General features: G+C 44.6%; 1 protein-coding gene across 4 annotated transcripts in view; it reads right to left on the reverse strand.

Moving 5' to 3' along the window:
* Positions 1 to 26,031, reverse strand: part of FAM49B (family with sequence similarity 49 member B) — a 424,918-nt gene that overhangs the window by 142,010 nt on the left and 256,877 nt on the right. For all 4 annotated transcript variants that reach the window (XM_029592024.1, XM_029592027.1, XM_029592026.1 and 1 more), the window contains exon 3: positions 22,442 to 22,519. The gene's annotated coding sequence lies outside the window, so the exon portion shown is untranslated. The remainder of the gene's footprint in view (positions 1 to 22,441; positions 22,520 to 26,031) is intronic.

Consider the following 26,031-nt stretch of genomic DNA (forward strand, 5'->3'; position numbering starts at 1 on the left):
GTTTTCCCCTCAGTTGCACAGTGTCCAGAAACAAGTGTAACCGGACACTATAAAATCCAGACAAAGCAGGCAGCAGAAAACAAGAACAGCGATTCTCAACCAATGTGTTGTGGCTTCCTGGTGTCCCGCTGCCAGGGGGTATAATGAGGCAGGGTGAGGAGACTGCCTTAGGCAGCAACATTTTGGGAGCAGCAAAAAATGCCCCCAAAAATGTTCCTGTGGGGGACCGCCTCACCTTGCCACAAGACAACCCGCCAGGTTCAAATGCCGCAGACAGGATGAAGAGCCCCACTTCAGAACTCACTGCCTGGAAGAGCACAGAGGGTGACAAGCAGCAAGTTCACACCTTCCGCAGGCCTGCAGAGGAGCCTCATGGCGGTGCAACTGAATGACGCACCTGCAGAGGCTAACACCCCCCGTGGGCCTGCAGAGGAGTCTCGTTCCTGCAGGGTTCCCATCACCCTTGGGTCAGCAGAAGAATCTCAAGGCATTGATGTTTTTGTGTCGATGGGGTTTCAACCCCACCATCAGAAAGAAAAGACAGACTTGTACAGGGAGAGGAAGGGAAAGGCTTGAGGGAGAAAGAAGGGGATAAGTGTGAAAGAGCAGAGGGAAAGGAGGGTTAAGGAGGCGAGAAGAGTGTCAACAAGTGGGGAGGGAAGAGAAGGTGAGAAGGGGGTGAAAGGAGGGAAAGGATGAAAGGGGTGAATGAGCAGGAAGGAGTGAGAGGTGGAGGAGTGAGAAGAGAGGAATGAATGAGCTGGGCGAGGTGGGAGAGGTGAGAAGGAAGGTGGTTGAATGAGAAGGGAGGGAAAGAAAAGGCAGGTGAGTGAGGAGAGTGAAGGGAAAGGGGCTGAGTGAGAAAAGAAGGAAAGAAGAGGATGTGTGAGAGAAAAGGTGAGTGAGAGGGAAAGATGTATAAGGGTGGAAATTAGAGAGCTCCCTTCTCACCTGCCACCAGCCATTTCCCCCTGCTCTTGTTATATTGATTCAGTCTATGCAAATTTATGCAAATGAGGGGAAGGGGAGGGGCACCCCACCTCAGTCAATGCCCTTTAGGGGTCATTTGATTGCACAAAAGACACCTTCAAACATTGTGCGAGGACTCCAGACACAGGATACACCTCATTCGAGCCCATGATGGACATGGTCCGCGGGCACCGTCGAAAACCTGACACCGCCATCGAAAAAAAGTTAGGCACGCGGTCGATGACCAACAGGAGCCCAAAGCGGGAGTCAGGAATCAACCGTGAAAAACAGATGGCAAAAGCCACAGATCCCTACTCGAGAAACCGAATGCGAAGGGGGCCCGCAGAAAAACCCCCCGAAAAAAAATTCAGCAAAAATGCTTTCAAGGGTTTGGAGTTCCACGAGGCTGCTGATGTCGTCACCCACATATAAGGACTACAATCCTGCTTGTCCTAGGAGAAACCCTACTGCCAATGAATCAAGGAGTTTTATGCTCACAAAATGTGTGTTCAAAAATGCAAGTACTGCTTAGCACCTTTGCATTAAAACCCCATTTAAACGAGGGCACAAGCAGTGCTCCCCAATACAGAGGGGTGGGCTGGCCCTAAGGTTTTGGTAATGCTGGAAACTTTACTCTTGGTCAGAGAAAGAGTTAAGTTTCCAGCACTGGAAGATCAGGAGGTGCCAGAGAAAGCATCCTAAGTTCTGTTGCTCAGGTGTGCTTCCTATGAAAATCTGAATATTCCTGTATGTGTGTCTGGTATATTCCATGAAGAGAAGAGGCGAACCTGTGCCTACTTGGAACAGAGGATACTGACAAGCTTCAGACTGCACGAAAGTGTATCCCGCCTCTCACCCTGGACCAATAACCATTGTACAAATTCCAACGAGCATACCAGGACTGGGGGTGAGTAGGAGAAGCAGGATCGGATGCATTGTTTTTAGAGACCGTACATCTCTAGTCAGTAAAAAAGAAATAAAGTTGAGTGGTGGTCAATGGGCAGGCACTTGCTGGGCTGGAAATGTCCTTCTGGTAAAGACTATTTCCCCACTGACCTTTTCTGAGGGATTGTTTAATCGGCACTCTCTTCCCACTCAGAGTTAAAATGCGCATTTGGCCTGTGCTGAATGCACATTTTACAGCCTTTGCGTCTTTTCTTTATTTTAACTCCTGATTCATTAACATAACACTACCATACTGCATCTGCAGTTAAATATTTTAATCTGTGCATTAAATCTGGGTACTGAAATCCAGTGCACAGTTTAACACACATATTGCTTCAGCCTGTCATTGCCTCAATATACTTTCCGAATATTCAAACAAGCTCAGGGAAGGCTGGCTAAAATAAGCATTTTCTTCAATAGCTTCAAGCAAGATGTTTGCCATAAGGCCTCTGGCAATGAATTTCAAAGTTCAGGGGCAGCAATCAAGAGTGACCTCTCTTGAGTCTCAGAGAGATGAGCATGACACATGGCTGGTACTTCCTGGAGTCTTCTGAGAAGATTGCAAAGCTCTAGACGGATTATGAATGCGTAGCATAGAATTCATCTATCACAAAACCTTTGAATTTACCATCTTATGGACCAGACAAGCAATCTTGTATTGTCCTCTTGTAGTAATCAGCAGTCAGTGCAGCTGTTTTAATATTGGCGAAATATGTTCTTTTATTGACACCAGTTATTAGTCAAGCAGTAGAATTTTGAAGTAACTGAAAAACATGTAAGGAATAAACTGGCAAGGTAAAACCATAGCCTGGACTACTAAATGAAAATCAACTGCATTAAGCAGATGATTCAAAGATCTTAGTAAATGCAGTTTGAAAACCATTTTTGATCACGCTGAAATTTGAGAAGCCATTGAAAGTTCTGAGTCAAAAATGAATCCCAAGCTTTTAACTTGTGAGAAAATTGGGATTCTGCATTTTTCAAATATGAAGAAAAAAAAAAAAAAGATTCTCTAAATAGTAATAGTACTGGGCCCTACTAGATCTCCAAAAAAATGATACTTTAGTTCTACATACATTTAAGGCTAGACAAGTTAAGGACATGGCAGCCAAAACCACAGAAGCAACTCAGTAAAAAAAAATAAAAATAAAAATAAAACAAAAAAAAAACAAAAACCCAACTCCTGCAAATTGATAGACCTACTCTTTGGAACAGCAATCCTTTAAAAAAAAATAAAAAAATTATATTACGCTTTTCAGACACTTCAAAGCAGATTACATTTCCCTGCCTTCAGAGGGCTGACAATCTAAGGGGCCGATGCAATTATGTGCGCTGACTTTTCAGCGCCCGCTTTTTTTTAATGCACACATGCCGCCCGCATGGGGGCCGCCATGCAATATGGAAATTAGGAGGTCGCGGCTGTCGGTTATGAAGACCAATGCCGGTAAACTCGGTGTCTGTTTTCATAACCTGCCTGTCTGCCAGTAATAAAAACGGCCGCTGAGTTTATCAGCCGTTATGTTATGCTTAAAAAAAAAATGGCGCGGGCCATCCATTGCTCCTGCCATGTGACAGGGACCGGCCAATGGCCCTGTCACATAGTAAGGGCAAAGGGCCATCGGCGCCATTTTGATTTGTAGCAGCCGACAGCCCGAGAGGGGGAGATCGCTCTCAGGACTTTAGCCAAGTTTTTTTTTTTTGGGGGGGGGGGGGATTGTAATTAATTAAATCTGAAGGTTTCGGGGGGGGGTTTCATGTGTCCTTTCTCCCTCCCCCCCAAAACAATAAAACCACACGAAATTTTGTGGGTTTTTCTATTGTTTCGGGGACCTTCCCCCCGAAACAGGAAATATCATCTATATTTCCTATTTTGTCGCAAACAGATGCACATCCCTAATAAAAACAATCTTCTAAGAGAGGCTTCATTTCTATTCTTCCTTTTTCACTGGCCTGACAGCAAAATGATGGCTTTCTGATCTCCTCTGGTTACAAACAGTGCTACCTGCTCAATCTTCCTTTCGCTAATTAAATTACATTTCAGCACCAACTGGCTATCTCTACTACCCATAATGCTGCAGCACAGGAAAAAGAAGGATCATATTCAATTTTGGTGGATCACGGGAAAAAAAAAGCACTCTAGTGTGTAAGCTTTGAAAAAAGTAATCTGGGTTATCACTGGAAACAATAAAATCTGAAAATTCAGGTAAAGCAATTAGATCATATACAATTTTTATGCTTTAAAAATATTTCTACAGTTTTGAATAGCTGCTACATAAATACTGATTTAAGATATGAACTTTATGTTGTGAAAGCATATCAAACCAGCTCAGTTTACAAGGCTTAGGTTTCAGAGCACAGAATCAGGCAGGAAGTGTAGACGAGTGATTAAAGCTGGGGTCAATGACTTAGGACTTCACCCAGAATTCCACTGGCTCTAGCATCAGATTTGCCACCAACTGCATGATCCTAATCAAGTCATTTTGTTTTCCTATGCCTTGGTCGGTCAAACTGTAAACTGAGAAGAACAAATGTAGGTCTGTTATATGAGTAACGGAGATGCACTGTATAATCATTGCACACAGACTCGTCAACCTAGTGAGGTGGACTTTCAACTTTGTTCACCAGGGAATGGTGACAAAAGCCCACAGAGAAACAGGACATGTAAAAACCATAATGAATAGGTGAGCATAAAGAGTTCTGTATTAGCAAACGGATATTCTGAACAGAAGTAAACTGGAAGACATTTACAATGCCAGAAGGAAATCAGAAAACCAAAATGGAATGAGCAAGGATGCTGGTCAAGTGACAGTGGGAAGATGGGCTCAATTTCTTAGATGTAATGGGCAGGAAAAGATAGAGAGATGTAGAAAACCAGCTTGGAAAGTCATGTGTACAAATGTGTGTATCCTATCCAATAAACGCACTGACCCTGAAGCCACCATGGTAGAAGAGGTCATGAAGGCAAATGCAGTAACTGAATCATATGGGGGTTCAGTGATAATCAGGAAGGGAAAATGAGAATGGTTTTTCAGAGAGGCCAGGATCAAGGCTATTGCCAGGGGGGGGCGGGTAGGTAAGGGCGGCAACTGTACTAGCACCAAGCTGAAAAGGGGGGGGGGGGGGGGCATCACCCTTCTGAGTCAGAGTCTGCTAAGCATGTCAACCTGAAAGGAAAAGGGAGCGCTGAAAGTAATCCATGCCCAGAGCACTGTTTTGTCCAACAACTGCCCTGGACAGAATAGATTTAAAAAAAAAAAAAAAGGGGTGGGGGGAGAGGGTGGATAGCAGAAGAGGAAGAGTAGCAGCTTTATATGCTAGGTTTGAAATATAGGCCATTATGAGCAAGAAGCAGCTGAGTTACTGCAAGTAGTGTTGACCTAAGGAGTCTAATATCTACCAACCATCACAAGGGGAAAGAGGTAGATAGATATGATAGAAGCCATCTAAAGGATAGCAGGCAAAGATAAGGTGCTGTTGGGGAGGGAAGCTAAATCTACAAGATTAGACTGCAAAATGCCTGCTGCTGCATCAACTACAAGTAGCGTGTCACTGGAAGTCTAATGAGAAGTCTCTCAAACAATTGAACTCACTCATGGCAAGGTGACACGGAACCTAGGACTGAACCTGAGTTTACCATAGCGGACAATTTGGTAGCAACTGACCACCATATCATGTAGCTCAGTGTAACAACTGGAGCAGAACCAAACTAAACTAGAAAGCAGAGCCTAGGATTTCATTAAAGCAAAGAAAATGAAGGATTATGTTAAGGAAACCTTATCAGGACTAAGGGGTCTAAAAGATAGAGAAACTATGGATAACAATAAAGAGCAGCATTAAAATGGCAACATCGTTGTATCAAGCTTTTTAACAAGGAGAAGACGATGAAGTGACCACTGTGAACATAAGAACTGCCATACTGTGTCAGACCATCAAGCCATACTGTGTCAGACCATCAAGCCCAGTATCCATTTGCAACAGTGATCAATCCAGGTCACAAGCATCTGGCAAGATCCCAAACTGTAGACAGATTACTTGCAGGTTACACCCAGAGATAAGCAATGGTTTTTCCCCAAGTCCACCTGGTTAACAACAGTTTAGGAACTTTTCCCTCCAGGAGCTTGACCAAAACCTTTTTATTTTTTATTTATTTTTTTAAAGTCCAACTACGCTGAGTGCCTTTACCACACTCTCTGGCAACTAGTTATAAAGCTTAAATGTGATAGTGAAAAAATATTCTCTTTGATTTGTTTTAAATGTGCTACTTAGTAGCTTCATTGTGTCCCTTAGTCTTATTTTTTGAAAAGCATAAACAACCAATCTGCATTTACTCATTCCACTCATGATTTTATAGGCCTCTATCATATGTCCCCTCAACAATTTTTTCTCTGAGCTAAAGAATCCTAACCTCTTTAGTCTTTCTTCAGCGGACCCTTTCCATTGCCTTTAAAATTTTGGTTAGCCTTCTCTGTATCTTTTCAAATTCTGCTATCTTTTAGTGCTGAGGCAACCAGAATTGCACACAGTACTCTAGGTGCAGTCGTACTATGGAGCAATAAAGTTAGATTAAAAGCTGCTGTCTCTCTCTGTTATATATTTACATGAGCAGCCAGATTGCATCTTGGTTAAGCTGGAGCTTATCTTTTCAGTATAGGCACCTCCCCCCCTTCTTTCCCAAAATGTTGCCCAGGACCTAACAGATCTAAATCCCTCTTCCCTGCATCATCATCTCATTCATGCATTGAGACTCCAGAACTCTGCCTGCCTCAGGGGTCTGGCATGTGGAACAGGGAACATTACCGGAATACTATCCTGGAGGTGATTAATTTCAACTTTCTATCTAAAAGTCTAAATTTGTTTTACAGAAACTCTCTCCTTCACCCTCCTGTGTCGTTTGCACCCACATGTATCAAGATAAGCCAGCTCCTTCTCAGCATGGTCGCACCAGGCAGGCAAGTTACTAAGTGATCCTCATGTCTATCAGCCATCCAGCTATTTACATTCTAAATGTTCAAATTGCCAACTACAACAGCCATCCTAATGCTTCTGGACACAAGCCCTTGGAAACCCATCCTTGGTGCGATAGGTTACTCCATCACCTGGACAGCAGGTCCTAGCTGCAGAATCACTTCCTGCTACTCCGTCCTCCAAGGTAGAACAGATGCTGCCAGACTGGAGTTGGGATTTTACCACTCTAGTCCTAAAGGTCTCCTCTATATAACCGGGCCGACTCACCTCGTGTGGGGAGGGCCCCCCACCTTAACATTGCGCCCGCCGAAGGGGAGGGCCCCCCCCCCTCGTCCCGATGCGCGGGCCGTTCGCGCGGCGGCGCGCGACCCCCCCCCCCCCCGGTGCAGGGAGGGGCGGGGCGGTGTCGGCGCGTCGGCGGCGCGGTGACGTTGGCTCGCGGGGGGGGCGGGGCGATGCGAGTGACGGCGCCGGCGCGTCATCGGCGCGGTGACGTCGGCCCGCGGGTCTCTCGCGAGACCCGGGGCCTTTAAGACGCCGGCGAGCGCGGGCCTCGATCCTTTTTCGTGGCCAGCGCTCGCCGGTTCCGGAGAATCGATAGGCGCTTCGAGATTCGGGGTCAGCGCACGGAGGCCTAGCGCCGATCGGACGAGCCGGGGACGCCCAGCGGAGTGGACGGAGCGGGCGGGCACCGCAGCGGACGCCCGGGGAGACCGGAGGACCCCCGGAGGGAGGGTTTGGAGGAGAGCTCTCCCCGTTCTGCAGCATCTGGGCGCCAGGATCGCAGTGATTTAATTGTGGTGGTGGAAGCAGGCAGGCCGTGGCCACGTGGGCAGCGCCGGAATCGCTAACAGCAGCGATTTGGATTGGGATCGGAGAACCAGGCAGGCAGTGGCCTCGTGGGCAGCACGAGCGGTGCGGAGGAGGCCGGAGCGGCACGGCGAAAGGACGCAGCTGCTGGAGGAACCAGCCAGGATCCGGGACAGCTGAGACGCGAGGAACCACGTGACTACACAAGGATTTCAGCCCTGCACAGAATTTTAAAGACATAGACCCATTTCTGGAGACTAGAGGAGCTGGAGCCGAGAACAGGAGCGACGCAAGATACCTGCCAGCGCCCCTCCCGTTAGAAGCTGCAAACCGTGAGTAAACAATAATAAACTATATAAAAAAAAAAAAAAAAAGGGAAAAGTGTCCTCTTATTGATCGCAAGTATGCCAGGTAGAGGAGCACAGAAAGCCCGGGGAGGCGCAAGGCAGCAGAAAGACCGGGGAGGAGCACGGCAGCGGAGGGGCGCAGAGCCACGGGACGCACCGGCGGATCCGGCCCCAAAGAAAGGGGAAGGAGGGAGACGAAGACCGCAGGCCAGGAACCTGAACGAGCCAGGATTGGCTGAAAAGGTTAAGGTGCAGGCGAGGAAGAACGGAGGCCGGCGACAGCCAGCGAAGCTAGCCCCGGCGGAGCAAGGCAGCAACCATGGGTCGCAGGGCAGGCATTTGGAGTCGGGGCAAGGCGGCCCACCGCAGTGGGGGTGGCCCTTCTGGCCGGCGATGGGGGCAGGAGCCATGCAGCCCTCGGGAGCGTCCGGACAGGCTACAGAGTCGACGACACAAAGTGGGCTGGGAGGAACTCAGCACGGTGCACAGACATGGATGGCTTCAATGGGTAATCCTTACCAACAACACATGTACCCCCCATGGTGGCAGGTACCTCCGCCATGGTACAACCCGGCGACCGGGGGAATAATGGCTCCACAGGACAGGGTCAATGGAGCACAAAAGACATCGGAGCCCACCCAAGGGCGAGAGGGGAAGACCAAGTCGGGTCACCAACCCAAGAAACGGACCGCAGCGAACGGTGCTGGCAGAGGACAAGGAACGGAGAGCCCAGAGGGCGAGGCGAGCTCGGGGGAGGACGGTGTGACACGAGCACCGGAAGGAGCAGCAGACGTGGCAGTCGGGTCGGAGGCACCCAGCGAACGAAGCAGTGGAGGACGGGACAAGGCTGCAGTGGCAAAAAGAAAGGGTAATAAGAGAAGGAGGAAGGACAGCGATTCTTCCACTGACTCGTCAGAGGAGGAATCGGACGGGAGTGAGGGGGAAAGAGGGCCCTCTGAGACGGTCGGGCGCGTTGCAGCGGGCGCGACAGCCGTAACGGCCCTGCCACCTTTAGCGGAGTTGTGGGAAAGTGTTCCGAGGGCGTTGCGCAGCAAAATAAGGAGAAGGGAATATATAGATATATTCTCCATAATGGAGGGTAGGAAAGGTGCAGCGGAGAGACAAAAGAAGGGAAAGAAAGAGGAGAAGAAGGGGGGGGAAGTGAAGGTGGCAAAGAACATAATAAATTGGGCCAGAGCCTTTTTGAGGATGGTCAGTGTCACGGGAAGGGAGGACCCGTCCCAGTATGCGCCCATGCTTAGCTACGCAGATGCCATACTTGAGGGTTACAAGGAGTATCAGGGCTGGTGCTGGTTGAATTATGACGAGCAGTTTAGGGATAAAATGGAAGACAACAGGAGCATGTCATGGGGAACACAGGACGTCGGTTTATGGCTGCGTCAGATGACTAGCAAGGTCCTTGATACAAGTGGAGTGAATGGGAACGGAAAGGCGGGCAATGGGACACCTATGCCGGGGAGTAATTCCTGGGGAGAGAGCGGGAATAGCAAGGTGTGTTGGAGATTCAATAAGGCAGGGTGCACCTTCCACGAATGTAAATTTAAGCACGTATGTTCCATGTGTGCCGGACCGCACCCGGCAAGTAAGTGTATCAAAAAAGGGCAAGGGCCGGCAGGAAATCTTGGCGGAGGAGGAAAGTAATAGTGTTTTCAGCAAGGCGCCTTCACCGATACAATTGGCAACCATGTCGGAATGGCTGGCAGAGTACCCTAAAAGTTTAGACGCTGCCAGGCTTAGGGAGGGTTTTAAATACGGTTTTAGAGTACCGTTTAATGGAAAAATTAGGAGCACAAGTTTAGCTAATGCAGTCTCAGTAGTGAGACACGCGGGCATAGTACAGCAGAAGGTCCTTAAGGAAATCGAATTGGGCAGGATGGCGGGCCCATTCGCGGACCCCCCCTTCCAGGATATGAGGATATCACCCTTGGCAGTAGTGCCCAAGAAAGAGCGAGGGGAATTCAGACTTATTCAGAACCTGTCATATCCCCCAGGTGATTCGGTTAATGATCACGTGCCGGAGGATGCTTGCAGGGTCCAATACGCATCCTTCGACGCGGCGATCGCTTTGGTAAGGCAATGCGGCCAAGGGGCGTTAATGGCCAAAGCAGACATAAAGTCCGCATTCAGACTGCTGCCCGTTCACCCCGACAGCTTCCCGCTCCTAGGTTTTCACTTCAAAGGCAGCTACTATTTCGACAAATGTATGCCAATGGGGTGTTCTATATCTTGTGCTTGTTTCGAGATGTTCAGTACATTCTTACACTGGGCACTGCAGAAAAGGGCGGGGAATGGCAACGTGGTCCATTACCTGGACGACTTCTTGTTTGTGGGACCGGCCAATACAAACACCTGTGCACAGCTGTTAGTAGAATTTCAGGAAATGGCCCGAGATTTCGGGGTTCCATTGGCACAGGAAAAGACGGAAGGCCCCGCTACCACCCTGTCCTTTTTAGGCATAGAGATAGACACCCGGACAATGACATCGAGATTGCCGTTAGAGAAGGTGTGTAAGCTACGGGACCTGCTGCGGCAGACATTGGCGTCAAGGAAGGTTACCTTAACCGCGATGCAATCCTTAATAGGAAGTCTGAATTTCGCCACCCGGGTAATACCAATGGGAAGGGCTTTCTTGAGGCGATTGGCAGACGCGACAAAAGGGGTGAAGCGCCCGCACCACCACATTAGAGTAGTGAGACCGATAAGGGCCGAAATTGTAATGTGGTTGCAATTCTTGGAAAATTTCAACGGCATAGCAATGTGGCAGGAGGAGGTAATGTCCAACAGAGACTTAGAGATTTACACGGACGCGTCAGGTGGTTGGGGATTTGGGGCGTATTGCCAGGGCTCCTGGTGTGCGGCGCCTTGGCCGCAGGCATGGCGGGATGAGGGATTGGTAAAGAATATAATGTTCCTGGAACTATTTCCCATATTGGTAGCGATTACAGTGTGGGCCCATAAGTTGCGCAACAAACGAATAGTCTTTTGGTGTGACAACTCGGCAGTAGTGATGGTGTTAAACAAGCAGGCTGCCCACTGTCCCCGGGTGGCCGGGTTATTGAGGGAAGTGGTCCTGCAGAGCTTGCGGTTGAATATGACTCTAGGGGCAAAACACGTACCGGGTGCCCGGAATCAGGTGGCGGATGCGCTCTCAAGGGCTAAGTGGGATCTTTTTCGCCAACAGGTGCCAGAGGCAGAGGCGGAGGGAGTCCCAATACCGGCCCGTCTATGGCAAATTGGAGCGAGGTCGAGCGGGGATTGTTGAGGGCGTCGGTCGCCCCGGCGACCTGGAAAGCGTACTGCCGGGGCTATGAGAAGGTTCAGGAGTTTCTGTTAGAGCAGGGCAGCGCGCCAGGGGTGGTAGAGGCCAGCCAGATAGTTCGCTTTATATCATGGTCAAAGGAGGCAGGACGATCCAGGGGAGTCACGATCAACCATTTGGCCGGTTTTGCCTTCTTCACCAAGGCGCAGGGTCTGGGGGATCCGTTCAGCTTCTTCATAGTCAAGAAGTTGCTAGCAGGGTGGGCGAGGGAGGTGGCATGGGAAGGCGATAAAAGACGACCCATCACACACGAGCTACTGGTCAGATTGTGGCACGCGGTACAACAAGTATGCACCGGGCCATTCGAGGTGGCATTGTTCAGGGCAGCGTTTTGTACGGCGTTTTTCGCCGCATTAAGGGTTAGCGAGTTGGTGGCCCCATCCAAAAACGATAAGGGTAATAACGGTTTATTGTACGGTAACGTACAAGCTCAGGATCGGATCATTAGACTCAGAGTCCACAAATCAAAGACGGACCAGAAGGCAAAAGGGGCGGAGATTATATTGGCAACAGCGGGGGCACAGGTAACTTGCCCGGTGAGGAACATGAAGAACTATTTGCGGATAAGGCCGAAAGGCGGGGAGCACTTGCTGGTGCATAGGGATGGCGTTCCCCTGATTTATTCTAATTAATGTTAATAAATGCTGCGGCCTTGTTTCACCAAACATTGAGTTTCTGTGTGGTATGTGGGGCGGCTGTGAAAGGGGGGGGGGAGGGGGCCGGACACGGAAGTGCGGACTGCCAATGTTAATCTCTATCTGCCTCAGTTCCTAAGGTCTGTTTTTCTAGCCTCCAGGAATAGGACTCATTCTCTGAGTGCCTGGAGCTCTCTGCATCGAGTGCACACACACATACAACCTCTCACCAACTAAAAGATATCATACATGTGGAACGGTGTAAAAGACTAGAAGGTCCTCATCTCGCAGCTGGTCTGCTGTCTTCATCTTAATATGGTCCTTTGTTAATTAAGATTGAGTGAGTATGGATGCTTAATCTAATGTAAAGCTTAATTTATTTAGTATATTTTATGTTAGTTTGCAATGACCTGCAGGTGACAACAGTTCATCTATTGAAAAGAGTTGGGTTACCCCCTGTTCCATTTAAATCTGATTGATTCTTCTCATGAAAAATGCCCTTATCCTCTTAACTGGGATGACAGTCTATAAATCAAAGAATATACTTGGGATGGGTGTGAGGAGAAAAAATAGACACTGAAAACTAGACAAACTTACTTTATAAAAAAAATGCACAGAATATCAGTTAAGCCCCAATCTCTCTTTTCCTCCAAGCTTTAAATCACATTTCCCAGCAAAGCAATACTTACAAAGAGTCTTCAATCACCAGCAAAATCACATTCAACCCTCAGTACTCACGCAGGAGGACAAACAAAATTACCAGGAAAAATAAACGGAGGCACTAAGAGCAGTTAGCCGGGACAAGGCTCAAATAGAGGAGTAATGTTATCAAACCAATAAAGCTAAATTACTTATCTGTGAAAGTGACAAAATTAGCCTTTCATGAGAAACTGGCTGGACATACTCATCTGGGCACAATCTCACATGCAAGTCAATTTTGAAAAGGCATACCAAGTGACATAAAAAGGATAAGATCTCTTGGGCAGGCAACTACAGCTCTATGGTGAAACTGCAGCTTGAATACTGTGTACAATTCTGGATGCCGCATCTCAAAAAAGATATAGTTGTGATGGAGAAGATACAGAGAAGGGCAACCAAAATGATAAAGGGGATGGAACAGCTCCCCTATGAGGAAAGACTAAAGAAGTTAGGACTGTGCAGCTTGGAGAAGAGACGGCTGAGGGGGGATATGATAGAGGTCTTTAAAATCATGAGAGGTCTAGAACGGGTAAATGTGAATTGGTTATTTACTCTTTCGGATAATAGAAAGACTAGGGGGCATTCCATGAAGTTAGCATGTGGCACATTTAAAACTAATCGTAGAAAGTTCTTTTTCACTCAATGCACAATTAAACTCTGGAATTTGTTGCCAGGGGATGTGGTTAGTGCAGTTAGTGTACCTAGGTTTAAAAAAAGGATTGGATAAGTTCTTGGAGAAGTCCATTATCTGCTATTAAGGTGATTTAGAAAATAGCCACTTGCTTGTCCTCTAAAGCTTGATGGACCTTTGCTCTGACCCAGTAAGGCATGTTCTTAGGTTTTTAGCCACACACAGAAACTTAACTTCCAAGTTTCTAGAAATTTTGTAGATGCATCCACACAGGGGTCCCTTCAGTCTATAGTTTAACTTAAACTTGGAAAAAACCAACTCCAAAGAGAGTTAGGCAGGTTTTGAGAGGACTAACGTCCTGCTATCCTCAGAACACACCTGTTACAGATAAGTAACTCTGCTTTAGAGGACAAGCAAGATGGTAGTCTCTTGCTACAGACTGCCCCAACGAAAAAGGTGAAAAACCACTGCCAATGGGCCAAAGCTGTTTTGGTGGCAACAAGCCATTTTTATTTTGACTTTTTATAGGAATCCCAATTACAAGTACACAATGCTAGGTTCCATGAAAATGACCTCTGAATCCTTGTGGACAATATCTTGAAATCTTGTCCACTCAGTGTGGACAAGATTTCAATATGCATGAGATAGGTTTGCATACACTGGAGAACCAGGATATGAAAATTTCTCTCATGCATATTCATTTTGGAAATCCTGAAAACCTGACTGGCTAAGTGGCTTCCAGGAGAATGTTGGGAAACTGTTCTAAGGGCTCCAAACAGAAGACCAAGGTCCTCTTGTAGTCCAAACTGTGCAGTAATTGTTCACCTTTGTGGACATGAGGCCAGGGAAAAAATACGAAAGCACGATTAACTAGTTAAGATGAAAGCCCAACATTTCAGGAAGGAACTTAGCAACCTATTGTGAAAAACGTATGGTAAGGTGAACAAGTCACTAGAGTATGGAAATCACCAAGTCTGTGGGCCAAAGTGACTGCCACCAAAAGCATGACCTTCCAGGTTAAATATTTCAACTCACAAGAGTCTATGGGCTCAGAGAGCTTTCATCAGTTGAGTCAAAACCATGCTAAGGTTCCATGGCACAGCGAGACGCTAGATATGAAGACAGCCCCATATGAATCTGACAAATCAAAGGCTGTACAGAGATGAGTCCACATTCTATGCCAGTAAACACCAATTGCACTAAGTTGAGCTCTCACAGAATTGGTCTTAAGACCTGACAGATAAGATGTAGAATGTAATCAAACAAACAGTTTGTAAGGAGCAGGAGAAAGGATAAGGTCCTAAATCCTCACACCAAAAAGGAAACCTTCCCTCCACTTTGACACATAGGACTTCCTCGTGGAGTCCTTCCTGGAAGGCAGACTAGACATTCTCAGAAACGTTGCAAGGTTGCAGAGCTACGAGGTTGTGAGGGCCAGGGGCTTGATGTTGGGATGGTATAACAGTCCCCAGTCTTGAATGATGAGCATTGGTAAATTCTCCAGGCTGACGAACTCTAATAGATATCTCCCACAAAAGTGGAAATCAAATCTATCTAGGCCGGAGTTAGGCAACTCCTGTACTGTAATGCTATAAACAAGTCTGGTTTTCAGGACATCCACAATGAATATTCATGATATATCTGCATGCACTGCCTCCACCATATACAAATACCTCATGCATATTCATTGTGGTTGCCCTGAAAATCCGATCTGTTTATGACACTTCAGTACCAAATTTGTCTAACCTTGATCTAAGCCAAAAGGATGCAACAAGGATCATAGTTCCCCTGTCTTTTCTAGGTTCAACAAGGTCTTTGCAACTAGAACTGGAGAATATGCATACAATAGACCCTGGCCCCAGTGCAGGACAACTGCATCCAAGGCTTCTCTGCCTCAACTCCTTTTCCTGGAGCAGAAAAGCAGAACCTTTCTGTTCAGAGGGGATTCAAACAGATCTACTATGGGTGTGTTCCACCGAAGGAATATCAGGTTTGCTACCCCCTCTCCACCCTAACCTCCTGTCCCAGGATCGTTCATTTTGGTTCCAGGACGCAACAGCCTATCTGCTAGGACATTCTCCTCGCCTGCAAACTAAGCGATTCTGATGAACATTCCCCTGAGGAATGGTTCAGTCCCGCATCTGGGCGGTCTCTTGACACAGGAGGTAGGATCCTGATCCTTCCTCCTTGCTGTTGTATAACGTCTCCACTTGACTGTCTGGATAAGGATAACTGTTGGCCAACTGATTTTTGAAAGCCCTCAGAACATATTAAACTACCCTTAGCTGTAGCAAGTTTATCTGATAAAGCTTTTCCTGAACAGACCAAAAGGTTCTCAGTATTGAGCCCTTCTACTTGGGCTTCCCAGCCCAGGTTGGATGCATCCATGTTTATAATTTGAACTGGAAAGACTCGGAAGTGTTGTCCTTTGGCCAGATTGTAACAGATCAGCCACGAGGATAGGGAGTTCTTCAGATGCTGAACATAATTGGCATGCTGAGACCAAGGTCCATTGAGCCCAACATCCTGTCTCCCACTGTGGCCAATCCAAATTGGAAGTACCTGACAGATCCCATAAAAGTAGATCTAATTCATGTTACTTATTCCCAGCAATAGCTTTCTTTAATCTACCTGGTAATAATAGAGTGAAGAAACAGCCAAGTATTTAGAGCAGAGTGCTGTGAGCCAGTGAAGCCAGGGCTCAAATTCCAGTCCTCCTCCTTGTGACCCTGGGCAAGTGCATTCTCCATTGACTCAGGTACAAAAATAAATTGTAAACCCTCAGGTAAAGGGAAATACCTAAAGTACCTGAATGTAATCTATTTTGAAGAGCCTGATAAGTGGAATAAAAAATGTGTTATGAACTTTTCTTTCATGAACTTGTCCAAACTTCTTTTAAACCCACTATGCTAGTTGCCTTAATTACATCCTCTGGCAACAAATTCCTTGACAGCAGAAAGGGCTTTTTCACTCAGTGCACTATTTGTTTTGCGTCTTGTGGTTGTTAGTTTCAGAAGCTTCCCCTTGATTTTAGGATTATTTGAAAGGATAAATATCCATTCCATGATAATCATGATTTTATAAACTATCATGTCCCCTCTCAACCCCTCTTCCAAGCTAAAGAGCCCTATTATGTATAATCTCTCTTCATAGGAGAGAAATTCTATCCCCTTTATCATTTTTGTCACCCTCCTCCTCTGCACCTTTTCTTCAGATGGGGAGGACTAACTGCATACAATCCTCAAGATGCAGTCACACTAAGGCTTGATACAGAGGCAATATGATATTTTCTGATTTATTCTTCATTCCTTTTCAGATTAGTCCTAACATTGTTTGCTTTTTGGTTGCTGCCGTGCACTGAGCAGAGGATTGTAACATATTGGCCACAAGGACTCCAAGGGTAGTAACTTCCAATACAGTAGCCAGCATCATCTATCTGTAGTTGGGATTTTTTTCCTTTGTGAATCACTTTGGGCTTTTCTACATTTAATTTTGTTTGCTATTTGGTAACCCAGTCCCCTAGTTTGGCAAGATGCTTGTGCAGCTCCTCACAATCTGTTTTAACAAATGTAAATAGTTTTGTGTCATCTGCAAATTTGATCACTTTATTCACTGTTCCCTTTTCTAGATCCTTTAAGAATACGTTAAACAGCACAGGTCCTAGTACTGATCCCTGTGGCACGGAGAACTGACCATTTATCCCCACTCTCTGTTTCCTGCCTTTTAACCAGTTAACAGTCCACAGGAGAACACTGCCTCCTATCCCATGACTGTAATTTCCTAATGAGTCTTTCATGAGGGACTTTGTCACATTACTTTCTGAAAGTCCAAATGCACTATATCAACCCACTCATGTCTACCTATATATTTACTCCTTCAAAAAATTCTAAAAGATTGGTATTTATTTTATTTTTAAAAATGTATATCCCACCCATGACCTTTATTTATAGCGGGTTTCAAATAAGACATGCATAATCAATACACACACGCAAAACAATCCAAAAAGACTAAAAAGCTGGAAAATCTACTGAACAACTGAGGCTGCCAATCATAGGTTCAGTGCACAGGTACCTGAACAAGCATAATCCAATATCTACTTAAGTCAACTTGGCTTCCCCTTACTAAAACTATGTTGACTGGCTTCTATCATTTTGCCCAGCACATACATCAGGCTCACCCGTCTATAGTTTCCCAGATCACCCCTGGGCAATTTGAATATCCCAAAGAGACCGAATTCCACTGCAATCTGAGGGTCCATGAGGCCCTTGTCATGTAAAGATGTGTCACGAGATCAAAATATTCTGTTCATACCATTAGACCCAAAAACCTCAACATGCAGATGCCTGCTAACTCATTCATAATTTTAGTCCTGGGGCAATTCTGCGCTACTTCTGAACACAGAATTTGTACAGAATTCCCCCCCCCCCAAGAATTGCCAAATTCTGTGCAGAAAATTGCATAGAAGACGAAGGCCCCGGTGTACTGTGAATGGAGCGCGCCGATCACGGCGAAGATGAAGTCCCGGCGTGCCATGTGCGACGAAGATAAAGGCCTCAGCCTGCCGCAAATGGAGCCTGCATGTTTGCAGCGAAGATGAAGGCCCCTGTGGGACACACTCCGCTCACGGCACAGATGAAGGCCCTGGTGAAAGTGAATGTGTGTAGAGAGGTGTGTGTGTGAGAGAGAGAGCAGAGAGGAGAAGGGAATAGGAGGAGGAAGGGGAGAGAGGAGCAGGGGGAGGGGCGTGAGATAGAGAACAGGGGGTGAACAGAAGGGTGTGAGACAGCAGGGAAGGTAAGAAAGCAGGGGGGTGTGAGAGAGCAGAGGGAGTGCCAGAGAGAGGGAGCCTATATGAGAGATTGTGAAGGAGTGTACGTGTGTGAGAGATTGGGAGCTGGTGTGAATGAAAAAGGGATTGTGTATACGAGAGTGCTAGCCTGTGTGAAGGGATTGTGTATACGAGAGTGCTAGCCTGTGTGAAGGGATTGTGTATGTGTGAGAGAGAGCCTGTGTGACGGTGTGCGTGAGAGAGAAAGGGAGCTTGTGTGGGTGTATATGCAAGAGAGAGAGAGGGACCCTGTATGAGGTGATGTGTGTGTGCACTAGAGAGAGCATGTGTGTGAGAGAGGGAGGGACAGAGGGAGCCTGTGTAAGGGGCAGTACGGACTGGCGATAGAGTTGAAGGGGTTGAGCCTAGAGGTGGAGGGGAGAGATACTGGCAGTTGGAGGTATTGGGGCCTGAGAGGGCAAAGTAGCCAGAGGAGTAGGGAGAGCAAGTGGAAGGGACAGTCTTACAGTGAATTTCTAGGGGAATTCTGCTCAAAATATTTAAAAGTCTGCATCTTTAAGTAATAACTTAAGTTCAAAATAATAATAATAAAAGTAATAACTTGAGCTCAAAAGTTTTTCTTGTAACTATTCTATGCCAAGTTCAATTTGTTTTATAGTTATATGTAAAGCCCCTCCCTTTTGGGCATCTCACTGTTTTATGTAAACCGGAGTGATTTGTATCTGATACAAGAACCTCGGTATATAAAAATTAAAAATAAATAAAATAAATAAATAACTTTTTTCTGTATTAATTTAAAATGTAATTACTTAAAGACTGTCATGTAAATTGTTTTATTTTGACCAATATAAAATATGCAGAATTTTAAGTTTTTGTTCACAGAATACCCCCAGAAGTAATACTCTCTTCACTGAATATCAATGAGTTAATCCTCTCTAGTGGGAGGAAGACTGTTGTCCTAGTTGTGTTTAGCATTATGCCCAATAATCATTAAAATGGAATCAAGTAACACTTGGGATAGCTCATGACAACTCCAACATCATCAATACCCAGATGGTTCAGCTCACCAATTCTGTGGAACCACCTCAAGATGTTCCCTTGACAGCCAATCTCCAGGTAAGGGAACATATGCATCCCCCAATTTGTATAGATGCACCGCCTCCACTGCCAGATATTTTGTAAACATATATGAGGCTGACACCAGGCTGAAGGGCAGTAAACCATCACAGAGTTGGTAAAATGAAGTATTTTCTGTGGCCTGGAATTCTCACTATGTGGGTGTAAGCAACCTTTAGATCTGGAAATCATATCCAATCCCCTTTTCTGTAAAAAGGGAATCATGGAGGCCAATACTGAACCATGGGGCATCTGGCCATGTTAGCCGGATAAACTTTTCCAGCTAATTTATACTGGATATTCAGAGATGCGGACACACCACTGAATATACCTGGTTATCGGGAAGTTAGTTGGCGCTCTCAGTCAGATAATGCCAAATATCGTATTTATAGGGCTAACTTACCCAGAGAAGCAACGCCATCCCAGGTTACCAAGTTAACTTTTAGCAGCTAATTATTTAGCTTGATAACTTGGAGACATTCAGTATGTAGGAAATTTGAAACTCCAGCATTTGTCCTACTAAGTACCAAACTTAGCCTGACAAACATGTTGAATACTGCTCTCAGGGTGCCTAGGAAAAACTATCTTGAACTCTTCCTCTCTCAAAATTTGTTCCAACATCCTCAGGTCTAGGATGGGATAGAGTTCCCCCAATTTCCATAGGATCAGGAAATACTTGGAATAAAACCCCCATCTTTCTTTTCCCTGGTAGAACCAGCTTGACTGCTAAGAAGAGGAGCTCGTGCTGAGACACCAACCAAATGGGTTGCAGTGGACAACTTGAAAGTAGTGCAGGCTATACCATTTTTGCATTATGCAGAAGACCCAATAGCCCAAAATTATTTTGGATCAACTGTTTACATGAAACCATAACCTGTATCCAACAGGAAGGTACCTTGGAACAAGTACTGGGATCTCCAATGATCCAGTCAAAAACCAGTCCCACGTTTTGGCTGGGGTGCAGTTTGTGGATTGGGGCCCTCTGCTGCAAGCATGAAGACCCTGCTGCTGATGAGACTAAGGGGGGGGGGGGGGGGGGGGGGGGGGGGCGGAATCAGAGGAAGTTCTTTTTCACTCAACGCACAATTAAACTCTGGAATTTGTTGCCAGAGGATGTGGTTAGTGGAGGAGAAGTCCGTTTACCTGCTATTAATCAAGATGACTTAGAAAATAGCCACTGCTATTACTAGCAACAGTAGCATAGAATAGACAGTTTTTGGGAACTTGTGACTTGGATTAGCCACTGTTGGAAACAGGATGCTGGGCTTGATGGACCCTTGGTCTGACCCAGTATGGCATGTTCTTATGTAAACATCTCCACGGCAGCTACAAAATACCACACCATTGCTCCACTTGAGTACCTGCAGATTACGGTTGGTGGGTGGTCTGTTTTGTTTTTTTTAAGGAGGTCATGGGGTGGGCTGTGCCTCAATAAACTATGCCTAGTTCATTGGTTGGATGCAACTTTAAATTTGAATCCAAGTTTGTTAGATCCACATGGAGCACGGAGAAGGTAAGTTTTAAATAAAGGAATTGCATTCAATTCTGACACTATTATAACGTACTGCTTTATTTATTTAGGCATTTTTATATACCGACATCCGTTTGCACATCGTATCGGTTTTCATAGAACAAAAACAATGTCGCCATAATGACAGGCAAAGATGTCAGTATATAATTTCCCTTTTTTTTTAAGATACTAGAGAATGTTTACCCGTGATACAGGCATTTTATGCTGAAACACTGCAGTGTCAGGTAAGATTGCTTGAAAGATACTACAATGAAGGGTGATACCTACACCACTAAGAAGTTTGAGCGAGAGAAGGAATTTTGCTGTACATTTTGATGTGGTATTAAATTATCAACTTATACAAAGACCTTTTTTTTAGCCATTGGCAGTTCTTTAATTACAGTCTGTAGATTTCTGGACAAGAGAAGCACTAGGAAATGCGAACGTTTAAAAAGCTGTGGCATTGCTTGAACTGCGTGATTTTATTTGTCCATTTAATTATTAAACTAACATTTGGAGGACTATGTGGACTTTTTGATCATTTCAACAACAATGATAAGAACTATAGATCTTTAAAGTGGAATTGCAAAGTCTTCAAAGTGCTGAGTAGTATTTCACTTTAGATATTTGCATGAAGTTTGGATATTTATTTATCATCTTTGGATTTCAGTGACATAGTGTGTGAATGTATATATATATTTTAGGAAATAGAAAGAACAGATGTTTTTGGATAGATTATGTAAAATGGGACTATTATAGAAGCATTTGTTTACGAACAGTTAGTAAAATCAAAACTATCTGATGCCATGGCTTTTTAATTTTTTTTTACATTCCAACTGAGGAACACATGACACTGTATGCAAGACTGCACATATAGACCTGAAAGAAATGCACAATTAGAGGGAGTATTATACAAAACCATACATCTTTCCTACAGGTTTCAGCTCAGGTCAGCACATGCACTCATTACTTCTCACCAATGATTAAACACATCATAAATACTGACAACTTTAACTACCAGAAACTTGGGTGTCTTCCTAATTAACTGCAAGCAGAGAATGGCACAGGAAAACCACACCATAGAGCACACTACTCAAACTCTACCATATGGCTGTCAAACCAGTGGAAAATTACTAACTAAATGGCAAGCGCGAGAAAAACCCAACCATACATTCAGAATTAGCAGAAAGGATGACACCCCCCCCCCCCCCCCCCCCCCCACAAAAAAAAATAATCCTGGGTGTATAGTGCTGCCATCCAACATATGCAGTCATTAAATGTTATTTTTCTTTATGGAAGGTTTACTAATTCCTGCCCATTAACAGAATATGAATTATTTTTTATGTTAGTGTCAGCTTATATCATGATGATGATTCAACATACAACAATGAACTAATGGAAAAAGGAAAATAATTCCATCAGACATAGAAAGCCAGCCTATTTTACACACTGTATCTTAAGAGGAGCTTGGTCCCAAAGAGAGCTCTTGTAATTTAAAGTGATTGCTGCAGCTTTTGTAGCTGTCCTGTCACAGGGAGGTGGGGGCTGGCTCTTCATGAAGAGAAAGTCTCTGCCTGTTAGGCAAAAAAACCAGCCAAAATATAGTTCTCTGACTTCACACCTAAGGGCCAACAGAGAAGGAAAGAGATCTAACTTCCAGCAACAGCAGCTGAACAAATATTTACCAGTTGATGAGATGATCTTGCAGTCAGAGAATAAAATTTCTTCTTAAACAAGTTATATGTCCGCTTGTTCTTCAGAATCTGAAATCAAACACACAAGGTGGTCATGCTAAGTCAAATGTAAAAGGAAGGGAAAAAATATCTACAATGCAACTAGTACTAGTACCTCCAACACCACCACAACCACAGCAAATCTGGGGATTAACAGTAAACTGACATCACAGCGCAAAACATGCCTATGTCAAGAACACCAACCACTGCTTTGCTGATACCCTTGCTTATTGTTCACTGCTTGACATTCAGTTAAGAGACAGAATTACTGGTACATCATATCATAATGTTGAGTGTTTATGAACTATTTTTTTTACATTAACATTATCCTCAGAGAAAATCATATTCTTGATCACAAAAGTATTGTTTTGCCTAAATAGTGCACACCAAGCAATTTCAAAATAGCCCTAATTTTATATTTGACATGCTTAGTATTACTTTTTTTGTGTTTCAGTTTGCAGCAGTTCTGGAACCGAATAAGAACAGAACCCTAAAGTTGACTATATAGAAATGCATGTATAGTAACTATACAAATGAAACAACCCTAACCACAAAATAGAAATCCAAGACATGAGGTGGTCAATTCCAGTACTGGTCTTCCTTGGGAATTTTAAAAATATTTTTCCCATGAATTGACTCTGAAGTGCTCCTGTTCCCTGCTGCTCATAAGAGTGTCTGCTCTCACAGCATCCCCAGCGCGGGGCAAGTGAGCAGCTGGGAGTATACAAGCAGACAACCAACTCAGAAAGCAAACAAATATGAACTTGAATTTAAGACACTTCTCCCTCTAGAGGATATAAAGCAAAAAAAGGAAATACCACTTTTACACCTGGTTAGTTCAACTGCTTTAGATGGTGCTGCTACAGATTGTATCCCATTGGCCCTGCTGAGAGGTATGCAAAGTTAAGAACTAGAAAGTGTTAGGATGGTGTAAGAGATTCTACTTTATTTATTTTTTAATATAGAAACATTTTCACCATATGCAAGCAGATAATAGTTCAGGAGAAGCTCTGCACTGCCTTCATGATGGCAAGCTATCTGCATCCTGGGACAAACAGGGGGCCTAAAGGTCTAGGCAGGGAAGAGACCACACAAACCTAAGCTCAAAATATAACAAAATAATTTCTAGTTATATTCATAAAATTTATATACAACATAATTACTGAAAACAGTTAACAATACACAATTAAAATAAGATAAGGCACCACTGCTGCTGCCCCGTTGATCTTAATTCTCTAGAAATTCAGCTCCCAGACCCTAATCATTTTCAAGACTGTTTTTAATGCATAAGGCCCACCCATACTACCAAACCTCACCTTACGCCTCACTAGAAAACAAAGAGCCTCCAGAACTTCAGACAGTTCAACTCAGCTGTCACTGAGATTGAAGTTCATTCCAAACCCGTGTGAATCAATTACTGATGCCTGCTTGAAAATATGAAAGAGCAAAAATTATGCATTTGAGCTGCTGCCAGCTGGAACCCCCGAGATGACCTAAAAAAGTGCTCAGGTTTATACAAACCAAGTTTGTCAAACAAATATTTAGGGCTATTGCCTCTCAAACTGCAAAAGACAGTCAACTTAAACTTAGCTCTCTCAACTATTGATAACCAATGCATGCAGACAAAGAGGATGCTCTCGTATCTAGTCTTAGCAGCACTATTTCATATCGAGTGAGTCAAACTGGTAACCCACCAATAGTATCAATTCATAGTTTAAAGTTTAATGCAGGTTATTTTTATCCTCAGAGTATATAAAGTACCATATTTATTCCTGGGTAAATTCTGAACAAAAAAATGTAAAAATTCTGCACACCATAAGAACATAAGAAAATGCCATACTGGGTCAGACCAAGGGTCCATCAAGCCCAGCATCCTGTTTCCAACAGTGGCCAATCCAGGCCATAAGAACCTGGCAAGTACCCAAAAACTAAGTCTATTCCATGTTACCATTGCTAATGGCAGTGACTATTCTCTAAGTGAACTTAATAGCAGGTAATAGACTTCTCCTCCAAGAACTTATCCAATCCTTTTTTAAACACAACTATACTAACAGCACTAACCACATCCTCTGGCAACAAATTCCACAGTTTAATTGTGCGTTGAGTAAAAAAGAACTTTCTCTGATTAGTTTTAAATGTGCCCCATGCTAACTTCATGGAGTGCCCCCTAGTCTATTACCCGAAAGAGTAAATAACCAATTCACATCTACCCATTCTAGACCTCTCATAATTTTAAACATCTCTATCATATCCCCCCTCAGCCGTCTCTTCTCCAAGCCAAAAAGTCCTAACCTCTTTAGTCTTTCCTCATAAGGGAGCTGTTCCATTCCCCTTATTTTGGTAGCCCTTCTCTGTACCTTCTCCATCGCAATTATATCTTTTTTGAGATGCGGCGACCAGAATTGTACACAGTATTCAAGGTGCGGTTTCACCATGGAGCGATACAGAGGCATTATGACATTTTCCGTTTTATTCACCATTCCCTTTCTAATAATTCCCAACATTCTGTTTGCTTTTTTGACAGCCGCAGCACACTGAACTGATGATTTCAATGTGTTATCCACTATGACGCCTAGATCTCTTTCTTGGCTTGTAGCACCTAATATGGAACCCAAAATTGTGTAATTATAGCATGGGTTATTTTTTCCTATATGCATCACCTTGCACTTATCCACATTAAATTTCATCTGCCATTTGGATGCCCAATTCTCCAGTCTCACAAGGTCTTCCTGCAATTTATCACAATCTGCTTGTGATTTAACTACTCTGAACAATTTTGTGTCATCTGCATATTTGATTATCTCACTCGTATTTCTTTCCAGATCATTTATAAATATATTGAAAAGTAAGGGTCCCAATACAAATCCCTGAGGCACTCCACTGTCCACTCCCTTCCACTGAGAAAATTGTCCATTTAATCCTACTCTGTTTCCTGTCTTTTAGCCAGTTTGCAATCCACGAAAGGACATCGCCACCTATCCCATGACTTTTTACTTTTCCTAGAAGCCTCTTCTGCATACTATACGTATCAATATGATATAATATAATGAACTGAGTGCTAATTAAACTTTAAACAAAAAAAGGTTCTTACTCAAACATGAAATTTTTAAGGTTTTGGTGCACAAATCTCCTAGGATACAGTAATACTGCTCTATATCTAGGCTTCTGGTTTTAGAGAATTTTACTTTAGCAATCTACAGAGTCTAAAGCAGAGTTACTTACCTGTAACTGGTGTTCTCCGAGAACAGTAGGATGTTAGTCCTCACACATGGGTGACTTCATCGAATGGAGCCTGGTACAGAACTTTTAAACATGCCCTACTGAGCATGTGCAGTTGTAGTCATCACCCTGGACCCTAGGCAGAATCCCTCAGTCCCTAATATAGCTAATACATGGAAAAACCAACCTCCAGGAGAGGTGGGTGTGTTTCATGAGGACTAACATCCTGCTGTGCTCGGAGAACACCTGTTATAGGCAAGCATCTCTGCTTTCTCCTAGACCAGCAGGATGGAAGTCCTCACATATGGGTGAATACCAAGCTA

The sequence above is a fragment of the Rhinatrema bivittatum genome, chromosome 2 (genome assembly GCF_901001135.1).
Source record: "Rhinatrema bivittatum chromosome 2, aRhiBiv1.1, whole genome shotgun sequence".
Taxonomy (NCBI): domain Eukaryota; kingdom Metazoa; phylum Chordata; class Amphibia; order Gymnophiona; family Rhinatrematidae; genus Rhinatrema; species Rhinatrema bivittatum.